At 39.7% G+C, this 20,712-nt stretch overlaps 2 long non-coding RNA genes across 5 annotated transcripts in view; one reads left to right on the top strand and one right to left on the bottom strand.

Annotated features, from left to right (window-relative positions):
- The window catches only part of LOC110260285 (uncharacterized), a 493,307-nt gene that overhangs the window by 141,965 nt on the left and 330,630 nt on the right, over window positions 1-20,712 (bottom strand). For 3 of the 4 annotated variants that reach the window (XR_014843742.1, XR_002343281.2, XR_014843745.1), the window contains exon 3: window positions 13,792-13,871. This is a non-coding gene — a long non-coding RNA (uncharacterized LOC110260285). Of the gene's footprint in view, window positions 1-13,791; window positions 13,872-16,995; window positions 17,173-20,712 lie in introns of those variants that run through there. The other variant, XR_014843744.1, reaches the window with a different exon arrangement.
- The window catches only part of LOC102167557 (uncharacterized), a 289,014-nt gene that overhangs the window by 201,746 nt on the left and 66,556 nt on the right, over window positions 1-20,712 (top strand). The gene's annotated exons all lie outside the window — the stretch shown is intronic.

The raw sequence follows: 20,712 nt of genomic DNA, 5'->3' as shown, positions 1-20,712 counted from the left end.
CCAAAAGCAAGAGATTGACACTGATTGGCTGACTTGCAAAAGCATGGTCACTGAATTGAGTTGTCACTGGTTAACTGAACAGGTTTAAAATGCATTTTGGTAGCTACCTAGTACCATGGCTTTTCAGAGCAATCCATTTTTTCTTTTTTCCTAAGTTTTTGGAAACTTTAAAATTTTTACTTTGAAGGAAGACTAGACTGGGTTTGATCCTGGCTCTGTCACTTAATTTGCTTATGAGCTCTCTGTATTTTGGGAGATTGCTAGATTACTTTAAACCCCCCAAAAATGAAATAACTGTGTCTACTTTGCATGATGAGAAAACAATATGTTAAAAGCACCTTGTGTTTAGTATTTAGTTCACATTCAATGAACAATACATTTTGTTTCATAATATAAAATAAACAAAAACAGGGAGTTCCCATTGTGACTCAGCAGTAGCAAATCTGACTAATATCCATGAGGATGCGGGTTCAATCCCTGGCCCTGCTCAGTGGGTTAAAGATCTGGTGTTGCTGTGAGCTGTGGTGTAGGTTACAGACACAGCTCATATCTGGTGTTGCTGTGGCTGTGGCTCTTGCCAGCAGCCGCAGCTCCAATTCGACCCCTAGCCTGGGAACTTGCATATGCTGCAGGTGTGGCCCTAAAAAAAAAGACAAAAAAATAAAGTAGACAAAAACAGGGAGTTCCCAGTGGCACCGTGGGTTAAGGATCTGGTGTTGTCGTTGCTGTAGTTCAATCCCTGGCTCGGGAAACTTCTCATACCATGGGCATGGCCAAAAAGAAAAAAGTAAAAAAAATAATCCAAATAAAAATGAAACAATACTACAGAAAGCTTATTATGTGCCAGGTATTTTTTTTCAAGGGCTTTTACTTATTTTACTCATTTGAACCCATAAATAGCACTCTAGTGTGGGTCCCATCATATCACTTCCCTCACTTTAGGAGACACAGTGCCATTAAGTAAAATGCTCCATGTCACATAGTTATTAAGTGGTAGAGCTGAGATGTGAACTTAGGCAATGTGACTGCAGAAACTTTTATGCTTAATCACTGTACCAAACTGCTAATCTAATGTACATAATAGGAGTTCCCATCGTGGCTCAGTGGTTGACAAACCCAACTAGTATCCATGAGGACATGGGTTCAATCCCTGGCCCTACTCAGTGGATTAAGGATCCGGCATTGCTGTGAGCTATGGTGTAGGTTGCAGACATGTCGCAAATCCAGCGGTGCCGTGGCTGTGGTGTGGGCTGGCAGCTACAGCTCCCAACTCCACCCCTAGCCTGGGAAACTCCATGTGCCGTGGGTCCGGCCCTAAAAAAGACCCCCCCCCAAAGAAATACATGATAAATGTGTACATGTTATGTATTTATAAGTGTGTATATATTTACATAGGTAAAGACATTACCAGAGACTAATGAAGAGGGATCAAATCTTCAACCACCATACTGGGGAAAGTGGCATAAGTTAATTAGAGAAAATCAGAATATTTCTTCTTCCTTTAATGGAAGACTAGGTAATTTGAACCAATGTTTCCATCTAAGACAATAAGAAAAGCTTACAAAATTATAAAAAGAAATGTGCTTAAAGTCTTCGAAAACTTTAAAAAGTAATGAAGGACCACTGGGATAATATTCAGGATAAGACCAACTTGAGAGAGGCAGTCTTAGCGTTTAGGGCCCTGTTTCCCTGGGGCCATTGGCTGATAAGAAGAGGGTACTGAGGAAAGCCCTGTAGGGTTGAAGGAAGATGAGCTGACATATCAGCCAGCTGAAGATGGGGGCATGGGAACCCCCGCTAATTGAGTTGGGAACCCAAAGGGCTGCAACCTGACAAGTAAAAGTGAGTCAGACGTAACCAACTTTCCCATGGCCTCCCCTCAGCTTATTTGCAGTTCCTAAAATCGGATTAATATGGTCTGATCTCCAGCACGCCCTGACCCGGAATAAACAAACGGAAATCCTCTCAGGAGAAGGAAAACATTCCTTTAGTTATCAAATCAGGACATCTTCAAATTCAGTGTTTCAACATAAAAATAACCATGCTCATGAGGAGATAAGACAAAATGAACAAGATATACATTATCATGTATTAGGGTGTCTGTGTTGCCTTCAAGAATAAATATTCCAACGGAGAACTGCAAGCTGTGAAAAGTGACTTTGCAGATAGAAAAGAATAGTAATTCCAAAAGGAAAAGCTGGAATTAAGAAACAGGTGAATGGAATACAGCTTGAGAGACACAGGCCAGAAGAAATTATTCAGAATGAAACACTGAGAAACAAAAAGATGAAGAGCACAGAATTAAAAGTCTGAGACACGAATTATAAGAGAGGACCTTAACATCCCTGTGATTGGAGTCCCAGAAAGACAGGAGAGAAACTGCCACAGAAACAAGTTTGAAGAGATAAGGGCTAAGAATTTTCCAAAACTAAGAAAAACCACAATCCACAGATTTAAGGATCTCATCAAATACAAAGCTAGATAAATAAAAAGAAAAGTATACTTGAACACATTACATTAAACTCAAACGCAACTAGAAAATGTAGCAAGAGAGAAGAAAGATATATTACTTTCAAAAAAAAAAAAAAAAACCAGTGAGATAAACAATTGAACTCTCAAAAGGAGCAGTGAAGTCAGAGGATAGCTTCAAGGTGATAAAATAACTGCAGCCTAGAATTTACATCAACCAAAATATTTTCCATCAAGTAAAATTTGCAACATAGGTAACTGACAAAGGACTTGTATCCAGAAAATAAAAAGAATTGCTAAAATTCAACAAAAATAAATGCATTTAAAAATGAGAGACTATGAAGGGGAGTGTGTGTATGTAGAGAGAATGCAAATAACCATAAAATGTTATTAGTAATCAAGGAAATGCAATTTAAGACTAATATAATGAAATATTACTATATAGTAACAGAAGAGAAGAAATAGAAAATGACTGAATAATTTTTTTTTTCTTTTTAGGGCCACACCTGTGGCATATGTAAGTTCCCAGGCTTGGGGTTGAATCAGAGTTACAGCTGCCAGCCCACACCACAGCCACGCAACATGGGATCTGAGCTGCGTCTGCAACCTACGCCACAGCTGACAGCAATGCTGGATCCTTAACCCACTGAGCGAGGCCAGGGATCGAACCCGAATCCTCATGGATACTAGTCAGATTTGTTTCTGCCACACCACAACGGGAACTCCTACAATACCAAATATTGGCTAAAATATAAAACAACTGGAACTCCCAATGCTGATGGGAAAGCAACTGATATCACTTTGATAACAAATTTGACCTTATCAACTAAAGTTGAAGACATAACTACTCTATGATCCAGTGGCTCCACCCTAGTTTCATAACCAAGAGAAAGGTACACAGCTGCTCACTCAGAAACATGCATGAGGACAGGGGGCAGAACTATTTGTAAATAGCCACATGCTGGAAGAAAAAGAGCCCAGAGCACATAGATATGATATGGCCTATTCATACAATGGAACACATTATAGCAAAGATAAAGCACTAAGACTACACATGGAACTACCTTGATGACTGGAAAAGTCAGTGGAAGAAGCCCAACACAAAATAATATAAACAGTATTATTCCATTTATATTAAGTTCAAAATTAGACAAAACTAAGCCACTGTATGAACACATAGGTTTTAAAGGTATTTAAAAAAACAAGGAAATCATTCTCATAAAGTTTGGGAAAGTGGATATATTTAAGGCAGAAATAGAAACAGACAAATGCTAAAAGTAAAGACATTCTCTAAGAAATTAAAATGCATCCACAAAAAGGAATCTTGTAGGTATAATAGGTTTGCAAAATAGTCAACATTATGATAAAAAATACTTATGATAAAAATGCAAGTCATGACAATACACAGTATAATTTCAATTATGCAAAAGATAAAGTTATGTATTAAATGGGTGAGTATATGAGCATAGGATACACATAACACACATGATTTAAAGAAAAGATTGAATAAAAATATATCAAATGTTTCATTTCTGGTTATTGGGATTGCCATAGGTCTTACTGTTTAACTTTTTTTGTCCTATATTTCCCATTTTTTTCTACTAATTTTTTTAAATCTATGAAATACATTTTTGATGAAATAGAAAAGTTATATATTTTCACCATCTTCAGATATCTTAAATAGATTTTTTCTTTTTTTTTCCCTTTTTTTTTTTTTTTTTTTTTTTTGGTGTTTATAGGACTACACCTGCAGCATATGAAAGTTCCCAGACTAGGGGTCGAATCGGAGCTACAGCTGCCAGTCTATGCCACTGCCATAGCAACACGGGATCCAAGCCACATCTGCAACCTACACCACAGCTCACGGCAACATTGGATCCCTAACCCAATGAGCAAGACCAGGGATCGAACCCATGTCCTCATGATGTTAGTTGGGTTCACTACCACTAAGCCACAATGGGAACTCCCTAAATAGATTTTTAACAATTCACAGTTATTTAATTTTATGTAAGAGACAATCTATAACTTTTCTTTATGACTTACCTCAAAGATTAATACTTTCAATCTTAATTAAATTTTAAATTCCTGAGATTGTTCTTGGATTGGGGATCCTTAGTATAGACTCTACATAGTAATTTATTATATTTATGATTGTAATATATAAGTATTTGAGCACTCAAGAATTTTCCTCTGTTAATACATTTCAATAATATAAGAAGGTGATGAAATTCCACTTACTGTAAGTACCACTTTGTTATTTAAGCAGGGAAATATTGTAATTTGTTTCAAATGCATTGTTGGTGCAGCCTGGAAAGCAAATAGATTGGAAGCTGGTGGTCTTTATTTGTTTGGGCTCCTAGGAAGATGAAGCATTTTATTAAATGTAGTACCACTCCAGTCTTAGCAAAAGAGCTCTACAAATTCATATATTTAGAGCTTAGAGTACAATTCCTGATTTTAAAAACAAACTGTGTAAGAAATTTAAAAGAAACTAAAGTTAAATGGCAACTTTTTATTACATAACTGAGCAAATATAGGTAGAACTCTAAATAAATAAGTCCAATTTTACAGCAAAAAGCTGTTAATGGAGAACTTTTTTGTTACCAATTTAACTTTTTCTAGCATAAAATGCATTGTTTAACCTAGTAAATCACTTTATATCATATGATACACATGCCAAAAGGCCACAATAAGCTCCTACCTGAGAATTTTAAACACGACCCAGCTACCTTTGAAAGGAAGAGATCAGATTTATCAAAATCAGTGACAATCATGAACCTAAGCATAATTCTTAAATGATGAAACGGTTCACTGTCCAGAAAATTATTTCTATACAAGAAAAATATAATAAGTAGAAAAAGAGTATTTGATTAAGGAAAGGGAAAAAAGTAAACAAATATATCTTCCTTTTCCTCAACTATTTTTCCTTTTTTTTTTTTTTTGTTCATATTAGGGCCATACCCACAACATGTGGAGGTTCCCCAGGCTAGGGGTCGAATCAGAGCTGTAGCTGCTGGCCTGCACCACAGCCAGGGCAATGCTAGATCCAAGCCAGCTCTGTGACCTACACCACAGCTCATGGAAATGCTGGATTAACCCATTTAGTTGGGCCAGGGGTCAAACCATGAGGATGGATACTAGTCAGAATCATTTCCACTGAGCTATAAAGGGAATTCCATCCCCAACATTTTTTTTTTTTTTTTTGGTCATATTAGGGCCATACCCACAGCATATGGAGGTTCCCAGGCCAGGGGTCGAATTGGAGCTGTAGCTGCCAGCTTACACCACAGCCACAGCAACGTGGGATCAGAACCTCGTCTGCGACCTACGCACCACAGCTCACGGCAACACCAGATTCTTAATCCACTGATTCTTTTTTTTTTTTTTTTTTTTTGTCTTTTTGCCATTTCTTGGGCCGCTCCTGCAGCATATGGAGGTTCCCAGGCTGGGGGTCTAATCGGAGCTGTAGCCACCGGCCTACACCAGAGCCACAGCAACGTGGGATCCGAGCTGCATCTGCAACCTACACTACAGCTCATGGCAATGCCAGATCCTTTAACCCACTGAGCAAGGCCAGGGACCTAACCCGAAACCTCATGGTGCCCAGTCGGATTCATTAACCACTACACCACGACGGGAACTCCTTAATCCACTGATTCTTAATCCACAAATTCTTAATCCAGTTAAGCCAGGGATTGAACCTGCATCCTCGTGGATGCTAGTCAGACTATTTCTTTTTCTTATTCTTCACCTGAGTTGTAACGGAATGAAACATTCAACTGTGCCACTTTATTAAAGGAAGGTCAAGTCATTCAACAAGTTGTCTGTAATAACAAATAACCCCATTCCCAAAGTTTTCCTGTGAAAAGTACAGTCACCTCTCTTGGCTCTTCTGCCTTTTGACACAAGTGGAGTAGACAGCGATGCCAGATTTTTAGAGCTGGCATATGGAAGAGGACTCAGCACAGATTTATCACATAAAACCTTACATAGAAGCAGACAGAGGATATACCTTTCACAACAACCATGAGAAAATACATTTGAGTGGGGAGCCTCAGCTTCTTAAAAAGGCCTATAGTCACTCTTTTCTGCAGGACAGAGATTACCGTGAGAGCTTCAACTCAAAATGAGATCCCTAAATGCAAAAGGGAAAATGGCCCAGGATGGCAGGGGCCAAACAGCAGCTCTTAATCACCAAAGACAGGGTGGGCACAACAGTCTGACTCGAGGGAACCTATAATATTGACTAGGTGATCAAAGTGTCCCTAGGAAATATCTAGTTGGCAGCCTACTAAATTTTAAGTTGATCTGTAGAAACAGAAGTGTTCAAGGTCTAGTGAACAGAAGTCTAAGCAAAGCAGTGAGTCACAGCCCCTCCATCAATTCCCAGATTTAAGCCACTTTACTGACCTAGTTACCATGCCAGTGAGGTAGAGAAACCTAGCAGAGCTGGGCAAGGAGGCTGCGTGTGCTCTAAATCAGTGTCCAACCTATGGTGCTATTTTTCCCATAGCCAGGATTCGTGGGTCCAGGAATCCATGGGTGGAAATGGGAGTTGCTCCCTTATTATTAATCCCAGTGATATAATAGCAAAATTCTTGCTTCCTGTCACCACAACTTTAGGCTCTACCTCAAGATCTTAGTTCCAAAGGGAAGAACCCTTCCACCAGGAGGTACAATAATGGTTCTGTTGAACTGCAAGCTGACACTGCCATCTGGCCACCCTGAGCTACTGGTACCTTTGAATGAATAGGGAGGAAAAAAGAGGTTACTGTACTAGGTGGAGTGGCCAGTCCTGATTACCAAGGGGAAATCGGGTTGTTGCTACACAATAGAGGTAAGGAAGAGTGTGTCTAGGCTACAGGAGATCCCTTATTTAGGGCATCTCCCAGTACTACTATGTCTTTTCATTCGAGTCAATGGAAAACTACCACAACCAAGTCAGGCTGGACTAATGCTGACCCACAGCCTTCAGGAATGGAGGTCTGGGCCGCCTCCCCAGGCAAAGAACCACGGCCAACAGAAGTGCTTGCTAAAGGCAAAGGAACGGAGAAAGGAAGTTATAAATACCAGCTTCAGAAAAAAGAGGTGGAATAGGAGTATTTCTGACTCACTTTGTTGTAAATATATTTGTGTGTGTACATATATCAAATATTTTTGTTTTCTTTCCTTAGCCCCTTATTATCATAAGGTGATGAATAACAGTTAACTGTATGTCTCAGTGTTTAAGTTGTGAGCTATCAAAGGAGCGTGGACATCACCCAAGTACTCTGCATCCTCTTCTGAGTAAAGGGTGACCAAGTTTTTGGTTGTATGCAAGATAGTCATATCGTATTAGGCAGAAGCATGACTTTATTGTCTTTATTTGGAAATGAAGTGTAGTGTAAAGAGGTGTGTATGGATGGCAGGTTGACAAGGGGTGAAATGTTTTAAATGTCAACTTGGGTAGGTTACAGTCCCCAGTTATTCAATCAAACACCAATCTAGGTGTTGCTATTGAAGATAATTGGTAGGTGTGTTTAAAGTCCATAATCAGTTGAGTTAGAAGGGAGATGACTCTGGATAGTGTGTGTGGGCTTGACTCAGCTAAAAGGCCTTAAGAGCATAGCTGAGCTGTCCCTGAAGAAGAAGAGATTCTGTTTATGACAGCAGCCATGGCCATGGCCAAAAGTTCAAGCTGCCTTGCTGACCGCCTGCCCTCTAGATTTCAGACTTGCCTAGCCAGACACCATATCCTGTGAGCCAGCTCTCTCACTAAATCTCTTAATGTGTATTTCTTTTCTCTCTTATTTTATGTTATTCTTTTGCTTCTTAGGGCTGCACCCACAGCATATGGAGGTTCCCAGGCTAAAGGTCCAATTGGAGCTGTAGCCGCTGGCCTACACCACAGCTCATGGCAATGCTGGATCCTTAACCCACTGAGCGAGGCCAGGGATCAAACCCACAACCTCATGGTTCCTAGTTGGGTTGTTTCCGCTGTGCCATGAAGGAGACTCCTTAACATGTATTTTTTACTGTTGTGTTTCTCTGGTTGAACTCTGACTGATACACCTCCGTTATTCTTGGTACCAAAGCACTAACATATACACGTATTAGTTTGTATTACAGGAACCTCAAAAGCTACTTTATGTAAATAGCCTTACTTTATCTTTCAGTAAAACAGTTCAACAAAAGTCTCTTTAATTGCTGTATCTTTGGAACCTGCTACCTAGGTCAGTTGGTGACTTAATGACTATCTCATAAATGTTTATTGAAAAAAAAAACAAATGAGGGAATTAATAACTTGTGATTACAGCTGCAGAGATTTATAAACAGTATATCATGGCAGAGAATTTTTACAAATCAACACATTCTGTAGACTTAAAACAATTAAACAGATGCTAGCAGTTAGTTAACTGCAATTTCACTTTGTTTCTCCCAAAATGATGCTCTTAAGAACAATAATGAAATGACTTGGGGATGAGGGTAATTTGCTACTTAATAAACATCTCTGTGAAAGGGTGGGCTATTGCTTTTTTGAGTATGACACAGCCTCCCTATGACTCAGGACTCTCAGGACAAAAGCACTCCTGAGAAATCATCAATCCCACAGTTTGTTTCCCAAATGTCTCCCTGGTTTCAATCTAATAAATGGGAGAAATCATGGAGAGAATGCACTGAAAATTGGCCCAGGCATTGGGTGGCACCTACGTGATGCAGAATCACCTGTGATGTGGAACCATGTTGATACAGTAAGGGAGCAAGACCAGAAATGAAGAGAAAGGACCAAGGAAGGTGCTTTGGACATTTTACAGTCCGTGGGGAACGGAGGCTGCTGCTGTCAGTGAATGTGTATCTAAGACAGCAGAAACGGGAAAGCAAAAAGGGAAATGAGAAACCAAAGGAGGTCCAAATGGAACTAATTTTACCAACTAATTCTTACTTTCTTAGGAGACATAATTTGATTAGACTAGCCCTGATATTATGACCAACAGTTAGAGAGGACTTAGTGCTACACAATGACATAGGGAAGGAATCAGGGTAAGTGTTACTGAATTTCATCTGCCCAAATCATTCAAAACTTTGAAAACTGATGGGAAAGTTTGTGAAACTATGTTGAACTCAGAAGACTGTGAACTCTCCCTCTAAAGGTTATGGATGTGGAGGCTCCAACATTCAGAGCAACGATCAAATGGTCCCTTTAGGATGGGAGAAAGGTTGCTGATAGCTGCAGTCGATGGCCTCGGATTTCCATCAAGAAGTCCTATAGAACGTAGCTTTTTTTTTTTTTTTTTTTTTAATGTCTACAAATTCTTTGACATTCTTGCTATTGAGAGAATCCCTTCAATATGGGGGGCTGACTGCTTTGAGCAACAGTATATACCACACATTAATGCCATGTGATGTTTGAGGCTATGTCATAAAACCCATGCAGCTCCTACCTAGATCCTTTGAAATGCTTGCTCCCCCTCAGGATGCTTCCTCCCAGAACTCAGCTGCCATGTTGAGAGAAGCCCAAGCCATAGGAAGGGGCTGTGTGTGGGTATCTGATCAATCATCCCAGCTGAACTCAGCCTGAGACCCAGCCTGAGTCTAACCAGACTCAGACACAAGAGTCAGTGTCTGACCACGTGATTCCTGCACTTGCCACCATTCCAGTCCCCAGAGCTGAGGTCTCCAGACATCATGATGTCATGTAGCAGAGATAAGCTATGCCTGTAACAGAACCAGGGAGCATAATAAAATAGTTGTTTCACACCCCCAAGTTGGGGAGTGTTTGTTACCCAGCATAGGTAACTGAAAAACATGCCTACCCATTTTCTAGATGTACCTATTTCTGCTGGGATAGTAAGTCCACCAGTATGGGGATAATATCTTTAAATTTTTTAAAAAAGATAAAACTATTGCCTTAATAAGTACTTCCAACCTTGGTAAGATTTAGAGGTAAACCGTTGATGAAGTAAAGCAAGCTACATATGCAAATTCTGTTTAAAATTCAACACTGATTCATTCTAAATTACATTTTGTGCATATTGAGATTCTGACAGATTTGCCTTGTAATTCCATTTTAAAGTAGGTAATTCAATAATTGGTTTTAAATAAGTAATCTTAAAGTCAAAGGTACATCTTTATATGTTTGGGGGAATTTAAATAACTAAATTGTAAATTGGACTCTTTAAGGAAGTCTAATGTCATCAACTTTAGTTCATTGAATATTTATAAGTCACATTTATGTAATAAATTAAAGTCAAAACAATACCCTTTAAGAAGATAGAAACGATGATCAATAGGAACCTTCTTTGCAACCCATTATAATCAGCTCAGGGATTTTACCCTCCCTGCGCACCGCCTGATGGCTGGAGCAGAAAGGCAATGAAGACGTTAAAGTTAGGGCTGACCGCTTCCTATTCAGGCCCAGTTTTTGTGGCCACAGAGTGTCCAACATAAATCGAAAGACCATATAATTTGTCATGCAAACCAGGACTGGTTTTTTTCCAAAAGAAAAGGGGAATTATTAAAATTTAAACAAGAATGGCAAGCATAACCTGGGGGTTTCTGGGAAACCAGGACTTATATCCAGTCCTTCACCGGGGTACCACATCTGGGTGAGCCTCAGCCAATGAAGCATAAACTTCAGGTCTCTCACTTGCACTGGGTCACAGCGGTTCACTGAATTTTAATCAGATAAAACATATAGGTGACTATTCTCAGCTTATTATTGAAATCTAAATATTAATTTTATAGACAGATATTAATTTAAGATGTACACAATTCTAAATGAACTTTATATGCACAAAAAATATGCCCCTCTCATGAATGTTAAAAAATTTACATTGATAAAAATATTGAAGGAAAACACCTTAAAAAGTTGAAAAAGGGCAGAAGACTAACAATTTTTTCCCCACAAGGCAAATGCCAGAGTTAGACCCTCAGGGAAAGACCAGTTTCCTGCAATGAGGTTATTTGCATAACTCATAATGAAAAGAATATGAAAAGGAATATATATATATATATATATACACATAACTGAGTCACTTTGCTGTACAGCAGAAATACAACATTGTAAATCAACTATATGTCAATTTAAAAAATTTTTAAAGCAATTAAAAACAAAACAAAAAAGATTATTTGCAGCTTCTGGGGGATATGTTGAATGGCTCACATTGTTTCCTTCCAGAAAAAACGATGGCCCCTTCTAATACTGAACAAACATAATTGTCGGTAATTCCACATTGTATAATACCAAGAGATTCTAAGCTACAATTTGGAACAGTGTCCTCTTATTTATTTATGAGTACAAACTAAAAACAGCTGGTTATCAGCCTTTTCTCTCTATAAAGACATTTGAGTCATTATTCATTCATGTGAACTGCATACTTTGTATCCAAGATAACAGTGTTGGATACTTATACTCTAGTTTTACATAGATGAGGATGAAGGAACAAGAGTTTTTAAAAGTTTGTGAGAATAGTTCTAACCAGAATTCCAAGGAGAACTGTTCCAAATTCATTTGAATTTCTTGAGAGTAGAGACCCAAGTATGAAGCCAGTGGATTAAATAAACAAGACATCTTTGGCTGTCTGTTGCTGAAATGATCTCATCTCCTACACTCTTTCACTATAATTCTTACTTCCTCACCCCATAAGCATTTTTTTCTTTTTCTGGATTAAAAAAAAAATTCTCCAAATTCACCTTAAGTTGTGGGTCCCAAACTGAATACCGCTGAGCAAAGAGCAATTTTGAACTTCCACAGAGAATCTAAATTAGGAAAAACCCCTGCTAGTAAACAAAGAAACAGAACAAAATGACATGCAAAACAACAACAAAACCCGCATTTCTGAAATCAGAAACAGTTACAAGACCCAAAAGTCCAATGAGAGGGAAAAATGAGAACCATAATAGAAATCTTAAAGTGATAGGAAGCAAAACTGTAAACAGTTTTAAGATCCTGTTTCTCTTTGTAGAGATAATGTAAACTAACTGTAGGGAGAGAGGAAGGAAGGAAGGAAGAGTGAAAAAGGCCCGGAGAGGAACATCTGAGCTCACTATGTGCACACGCACATGGCGGGGCTGGTACCCAGGTGTGCTGCCCACACTCATCTTCTCACAGCCATTAAAGTGCAAGTGCTAGTCCTGTCATCACTTTTCACAAGAAATGTATCCTCAAGTAGCATTTAGTTTTTATCTTTTGGACTATTTTTAAAAAGCTCTGGAAGGGATCACATGGCACACCATGCTGCATGTGGCCTCCATGTGACCCCAAGTTCCACTGATGCTTTCCCACCCAGAGTCCCTCCCAGCCCTCTCCCACCCCAGCTCTTTTCTGTCCTTTCCCCAGCTGTGTCCAATCTCACTGTCACATGTTTCCTTTCCTTGCATATCCGTCCCCACAACCCAACTGTGAGAAGCGGGTCAGCCTGGGTTCCTCTCTGCCTCTGGCGGGGCTGTGAGAAAGTGGGCTCCGTGAAGGAGGAACTGGGTGTGTTTAGGGCTTGTTGAATCTCCAGCACCTCAGCAAATACAAGACATATCATCGACACTCAACAAATGACTGTTAAAACGAATGCATGATTGAGAAAAATCAGTACACTCACACAAATGACAGAAAATTTCAAATCAGCTATAGAACACTCTGCTCTCCCCCTCCTCCCATCACAGCTAGAAAGCAGAGAGATAAGCAATAACAGTGCTCTCAGTTTTACCTGCCCCAAGAAAAACAGATGCAACCCCTGCAGATTGATTTTGCTAATTCATTCTCTCGTGAAAAGAGGACAATCACGTCCTTAAAGGATTTATATGGTTGCTGGTAACACCCAGTCCAGCCTACTGCTGGGCTGTAGGGATGATTCTCACCTTTTTCCCTGGAAACATTTTCTCAGGGAAGGCAAATTAGCAGAATGCTTTAATGAAGTGGGTGCGATGGGAGGTTCTTTCCAGGGGAATTTATAACTGATATTAGATCAGATGTGACAGTACATTATTACAATTTAAAGGTGACAACCCCTGCCCTCCAAAAAAAGATGGTATTCCCAGAGTGTGTTTTCTCCCACTGGTTTTCCTCTGAGTCAGAACAGCATCAAGTGAGTGCTATGCTGCCTGCTTTTCTTCCCTTGTGGAGAAGAGTCAGATGATCTGCATATGACTTTTCTCTCCTTACAGGACTGAAATCTGTTTTCCACACCTAAATTTTGGAGGGCTGGTGTTGGACTCTCCTCATAGGGAAAGTCTATCACAAAATGTCCATCCTCTTCACAAGAGTGACCAGAAAATGGACAGGCATTTCTGCTCCATAGAGTCCCAGGCAGTGTGATGCTAGTTTGTGAGACATCACTGGAATCTTACCTGGACAGACCAGGTGAGGCTGCAGAGGGCGCACTCCAGGGGTAACTTGCTGCATCATCTGGAAGGGTCTTTTCTCCTTCCTGTGGGAGGAAGTGCACATCAGAGGATAAGCTGAAAGCTATGAGACATACTGCAAATTAACTTCTAGAACAACGGTCTCTGATTTTAATCCCACTCGCACCATATGAGTCAACACACTTTTCCATGTCCTTGTCTCGCTGGATATTGCCATTGTTTTGGGTATTGCCTATTAGATAAGTAAAAACTATTAGTGTGTCTACATACATATATATATGTTTATATTTCTTTACCAGTATGGCTGGACTTTAGTTCAAGTATTTATTGCCATTTATAGTTCTCTTTCTTTATTTTCTTTAATTTTTTTGGGCCACACCTACAGCAAGTTCCCAGGCTAGGGGTTGAATCAGAGGTGCAGCTGCCAGCCTACATCACAGCCACAGCAACACCAGATCCCTAACCCACTGAGCAAGGCCAAGGATCGAACCCACATCCTCATGGATACTAGTCGGGTTTGTAACCTGCTGAGCCACAATTGGAACTCCTTTCTTTCATTTTTCTATTAGAGCATTTTAAAATTCATTTATATGAACTCTTTGAATATTGAGAAATTAATATTTACCTGTCAAATTTTATGCAGGTAATTTTTCCCAGTTCATCATTTGTTTTTCAGTCTTATTTGTGGTATATTAACACCAGGAAAAATTCAGTTTTTTAAAAATAATAATTTAATCAAATCCACCAACATTTCTTTTTATGATTCCTTGATTTAAATCATTTTTAGAAGTGTAAACTAGGGGCAAATAAGGCAATCCCTAAATTTATGGCATTCACTGCTCAAAAACTTTATTTCAGAGATGTTTGGGTTACTAGAGAGGGACCCTTCCAGGGCCCTGGTGTGGGCTCTTGTCTCACACTCAGAAAGGAACTGTCTGAGGAGACACACAAGCTGACAAGACAAAAGGCTTTATTGAAAGGAGCACTCAAGGAGTTCCCATTGTGGCGCAGCAGAAATGAATCCTACTAGGAACCATTGGGGTTTCAGGTTCGATCCCTGGCCTCACTCAGTGGGTTAAGGATCTGGCATTGCCAAGAACTGTGATGCAGGTCACAGATGCAGCTTGGATCCAGCATTGCTGTGGCTGTGGGGTAGGCCAGCAGCTACAGCTCCGATTTGACCCCTAGCCTAGGAACATCCATATGCCTTGGGTGTGGCCCTAAAAAGACAAAAAAAAAAAAAAAAAAAAAAAAAGGAGAGAGAGAGGAAAAAGAAAAGAAAAGAAAGGCACACTTGAGCAGAGAGCAGCAGAGTAAAGGAACCCAGGAGAGCTGCTCTGCCACATGGCTCATTTTACAGAGGTGGGCTTAGCTTCATGGTTGTCTCTGGCCAATCATCTTGCTCATGCCCACATCTGGTCCACCTCAGGGCCCTTCGGTGGCACATGCACCTCAGTCCAGGTGGATTCCAGCACAAGGGCTTCTGGGAGGTTGGCAGGGCATATTGTGGGCCGGCATCTCCTCCCTCTTTTTTGGCCCCTCCCAAATTCTTCTGGTTGGTTTTGGTGGCAGTTTATCAATTCTCTGTTCCTTAAGGGGACCTCCTATTGTGAGATGGCCTATACAAGCAGTTATTTTCATGCCTGGCCAGGGTAAGTAGTTTCAGTGTACAGTTTCCTAACATTTATAATAGTGAGAAACTGGAACCCCTCTAAAGAACTATCGATGAAGAATGGCTGACTCAATTATTTTTCACCCAATTTACTGGCATTACATAATTACTATGACATAACATGGGAAAAGATGGATGGGCAGAATAACACAATGGCTAAGGAGCTAGATCTTGGGCACCTTACTTAACTTCTCTGAACTGTAGTTTCTTTATCTGGGAAATGGGATTGTAAAGCTATTTCACAGAACGTCTGTGGTAGGAACCAGAACAATGCACATAGAGGATTTAGCACAGTACCTGATACATTATTTTCACTAAATAGTGTAAGGTATTATACTCAAAAAGATTAAAATAGAAAAGACAAAAGTACCAATAGCCATTGTGTTAGACTACCAGGTTAATGTTTGCTTTAATTATTTTGATAGACATTTAAAATAAATATGTGTGTGTGTTTTACCTCCAAAGGAACATGTACCTAAGACTTAGGAGTTACCATCCAAAGAGCAGATGGATTAACTCAGAGAAAAGAGAATAATGAGTATGTCGATGGCAGAGTGAGTTATGAGAAATGATTAAAGATAAAGCTTATGTCTGGTGTTGCTAAGTAATGATAGAGGGGGGACCAATAACTGACTACAAAATTCTAACAGGAGAAATACTGAACTGGCGGGAGGAATTATTTAATCAGATTGAGGACAGGATGGCTAAAAGAGTATAAGGGAGGAAAGAAAAATTTTTCCCTGAATGGGAGAGAAAACTTTATGACAGCAAAAAATTATTATTTAAAGAAAACCTTCCAAGAAAAGTGATAAAAGCCCATCCCTAAAGATATTTAAAATAAGGTTGGATGGAACCCAAGAGAGTGTATGTGACAAAGAACCACAGTTCTTTGATTCAGTACTAGCTCTCATCTCTGATTTTATAGCAACTTTGGGGAAAAAAAATAGATCACTCAGCCATGGGAGGATGAAAATGTGGCTCAAGCAACCAAGTCTTCAAACAGTTATGGGGTGTCCAGCCTCCATGCCAGGCCAATCTGTGCCTGTAATGTGACCTGCTCTATGTGCCCGGGAGCTCTACTAGTGCATGGCTTCTGCATGTGTGATGGGGGTGGAGTACCAGTATGTTACTTGCTGAGATCGCACGTGGATGCCAGTCCACCACATCCTGGATAACAAAATGCTAACTAAGCTCAGCGGGAACTGATCTAACCACTTACTTTAAAGATAATGAAAAGCTCTACTTACCGGGTATGTGCCAGGTACCGAACACTGTGTCAGGTGTTTCACCAAAATAATCTCACTGGATTCCCCAAACAGACTTGGAGGGTGGCTTATTGATAGTCACACGTTGAAAATGAGGGAACCAAGGCTCAAAGAGATTAAGTCCAGTCCTAAGGTCACATGGTCTGGCTGGTAAGAGCTAAAATGAAGGTTCCAGCCAGGTATATGTATTTCTCAAGCCTGTGCTCCTTCTCTCTACATACTGCTATGTCAGTAAAAAAAAGAATGACTCACACAAGATCAGACAGTCCAACTGAGAGGCCAGCCTAGAGCTGGACTCCTGTTCTTGCTCTCCGTCCTTAACCAAACGCCGTCCTCCTTTCCATCTTCTTGAGTCTCTGCTTCATCCCTTTCCCTCGCCTCATGTTGAGGAGCAGAGGAAGGAAGAGACTCTCTTTTTGATGTTATAAACTGGGGAGTGGAGGAAAGAGTGTACATGTGTAAATTTAGCCTTTTGGTTCTTTAGTTTTTTTTTTTTTTCTTCTATTCCATTTCAAAATGTATTCTATTATTCAACTGGTTAGTTCAACATTTTCTCTTTTTAAATTCTCTGAATTAGGGAAGTAGTCTTTTTATAATAAAATAAGACTAATTTCATATGTAGCTCAGCTGTGTAGTTTGCAGTTAATAATCTAAAATAAGTTGAATAATTAAAATAGCAATAATAGTGTGTCTAAGATGCCTCACTTTTTCATTTCCTTACTTATGTTTATAATATTACTTCATTATTGTTTGCAAGACAAAGATAATCTGTAAGAACAAAAAATTTGTAACATACAATATAAGCAATGAGTTTATAAATGCCATTATCTACTTTTGCTTTAATTTTTCTAATAGGTTGCTTTCTTTCTGATGCGTATTTCTCACTTTAATGAAGTAGTTAATAAAGAAACATTCTGAACTGAATATATTTGATAAGTCTGAACAATCATGAGCTAATCAAATAGGAATAAGAATGGAGATTTCTATCACCTAGAAACATTTGGGCTCTCTTCAACTCACTAGGAATGTCTCATCACATATTATTCACAAACATTTCTTTTTTGTACCTTCCTCTGATATATGAAATTCATTATATCTGGAAGAGGAAATCTCTATGTCTTATGGGCTTCAGGCATCCACTCCTCCAAATGCTAAGAAACATATTGAAAGAGTTCCTGTTGTGGCTCAGTGGTAATGAACCTGACTAGTAACCATGAGGACACGGGTTCGATCCCTGGCCTCGCTCAGTGGGTTAAGGATCCAGTGTTGCTGTGAGCTGTGGTGTAGATCTCAGACACGGCTTGGATCCCACATTGCTGTGGCTGTGGTGTAGGCCAGCAGCTACAGCTCCGATTTTCCCCTTAGCCTGGGAACCTTCATATGCCGTGGGTGCAGCCATTAAAAAAAAAAAAAAGAAAGAAGAGAAAAGAAACATATTGATAAATCTAAATATTATTAAACAAGATAGTTTCTAGTTGTATTTAATGCATTTAATGGGGAAACTGTAGGTTGGAAAGAACAGAAGTTGGGGGAAAAAAATGCACCATCTTCTCTATGCTGCTATATTGCTTGTTCACTCCTGGAGACAAATAGAAATGCGTATCTGGAAGCTATGTACACAACAGGATTGTCTGACAGAGGAAACGTCTTTCTTTGCCCCAAAAGGTACTTCTCTGCCACACCGTGACTGGGGTACATATGACTCAGTGGTTGGTCCCACCTGCATTGGCCCCTGGAAGAAACTATAGAAACAACTGTACCCTATTCCAAGGAGCTCAATATGATACAGACCTAAACACTGAAAATAGGAGCACGTTTTCTTGCTGTTTTTCCAAGAGCCTTTTACAAATTTTAGATGTGCCCCTAGAGATGGTCACACCAAGCAACAAACCACAATGGGCTTAGAGGCCAGAATTCCTGCCGTCCCTGCCCTGAGGCTCTGGGTCTCTTGGGCAGAAAACACCTAACAGAAAAATCTTTTCCAAAAATTGAGTCTGAGTGGTCGAATTTTATACTTGATGGCTTCCTTTCCCATGACTGTGCATATTCTTAATTTTCTCATTGTTTGCAAAACAGACAAGAAACTACCTTTCTTTTGGCAAGACAAAAATAAAAAGCAAGTAATTTCCTCGACAATTCCACAAATGTCCACAGTTCCAAACATTTCACAATTCTTTTTTTTTTTTTTTTTTTTTTTTTTTTTGGTCTTTTTGTAGTTGCTATTTCTTGGGCCGCTCCCGCGGCATATGGAGGTTCCCATGCTAGGGGTTGAATCGGAGCTGCAGCCCCCGGCCTACGCCAGAGCCACAGCAACGCGGGATCCGAGCCGCGTCTGCAACCTACACCACAGCTCACGGCAACGCCGGATCGTTAACCCACTGAGCAAGGGCAGGGACCGAACCCGCAACCTCATGGTTCCTAGTCGGATTCGTTAACCACTGCGCCACAACAGGAACTCCTCACAATTCTTTTGTTCTATAGTCAATGTAAAAGCCGATGACCACCTAAAATATGAAATCAAAGACATGTTCGTGTTCTCAAGCCCAACAACATTAGGGTTTTATTTTTATATAAAACCACTTTTTTAAATATAATTGACTCTCTATACCTAGAGTTTCTATAAACCATCTCCCAAATCCTCTGTCTATACTGCGTATTTTCTGATAATGAAGTCTCCAACAATGATGGAAATTGTACCCTTTCGATAAAGTGTTTTTTGGATACAGTTTTGTTTTGACATAGCAATCAAATAAATAAAATTAAGTTGTATCTTGAAACTTTTTAGTCATCTGGAAAACAGAGTCAAGATCAGCATTTTTTTTTTTTGCAATTATTGCCAAATTTGAGAGATGCCAACAAATGTGAAATACCAATAGACTAGCTAAAACGAAGATCTCACTTTGTTCATCTAATTAAGCCTTTCACTGTTCCTTCACATTTTTCAAAGAGTAATGAATTGCTTAAAACTTGAATTGTCAGGATAAGATGTAATGTAAAATCATGCCCACCTACCACCCATATGCAAATCCAAGAGTTCAGTAGTTTTGTGGGATTACAATGCTTTAGATTAAATAGCTCCCATCCTTTCAAAGTAAAAATGATGGAGAGTGGGTAAAGAATTTCAAATTTTCATTCTAGGATGTTTGACTCCTAATCGGCTTATAAAGTGGTAAAACTCTATACTTGACACTTCTCATTGTATAGAATTTAGCAATATACTTTATAATTAACTGGGAAGGAAACCAAGTCCCATAGAGAAAATACTTGGCCAGACACTGACATGAAAAGGATCTGGAGGTGCATTTCTTCATTTCCTGTGTAGTGATTTTTTTTAAAAAAGATACCTAGTGTTTCTCTGTTTTTTGTTTGTTTTTTGTTTTGTAAGGGTTGCAGGTGCAGCAAGCACATGGAATTTCCCAGGCTAGTGGTCAAATCGGAGCTGCAGCATCTAGGCTACACCACAGTCACAGCAATGCCAGATCCAAGCCATGTTTGTGACCTACACCACAACTCATGGTAACGGGGGATCCTTAATCCACTGAGTGAGGCCAGGGATTGAACCCGTGTCCTCACAGATACTAGTTGGGTTCAGTACTGCTGAGCCAAAGTGGGAATTCTAGGGATCTTTTAAAAGAACACAATGCTACTCTAGGATTCAAATAAATCACAGAATTAGTACTTCATTTTAGGCTATTTTCACCACTTCTTCATAGTCTGTTAATTTAACTAGTTGAAGTTTCTCTATTGTCTCCTTGTCGCTGGCCAACTCTAGAGGGAATTGCCAAATGCCAGGCAAAGGGGGATAGCGGAGAAGCAGCCCTGGGAGACAGAGAGCAAAGGTCTCCAGATTCTAGGTGTTCAGGGCCAGGCTTCATTCATCCCGCATACACTCGTAAACACTGATGACCCTTCAGATGTTCCAAAGGGTTGCTTCTAAGGTTTTGTAACACAAAAACAAAACCATAACAT

This window comes from Sus scrofa, chromosome 4 (genome assembly GCF_054392235.1).
Source record: "Sus scrofa isolate SSC_HxYL_T2T_F1_AM1 chromosome 4, Sscrofa_HxYL_maternal_Yorkshire_Landrace_v2.0, whole genome shotgun sequence".
NCBI classification, from domain to species: domain Eukaryota; kingdom Metazoa; phylum Chordata; class Mammalia; order Artiodactyla; family Suidae; genus Sus; species Sus scrofa.
This window is presented reverse-complemented; position numbering and strand designations above follow the sequence as displayed.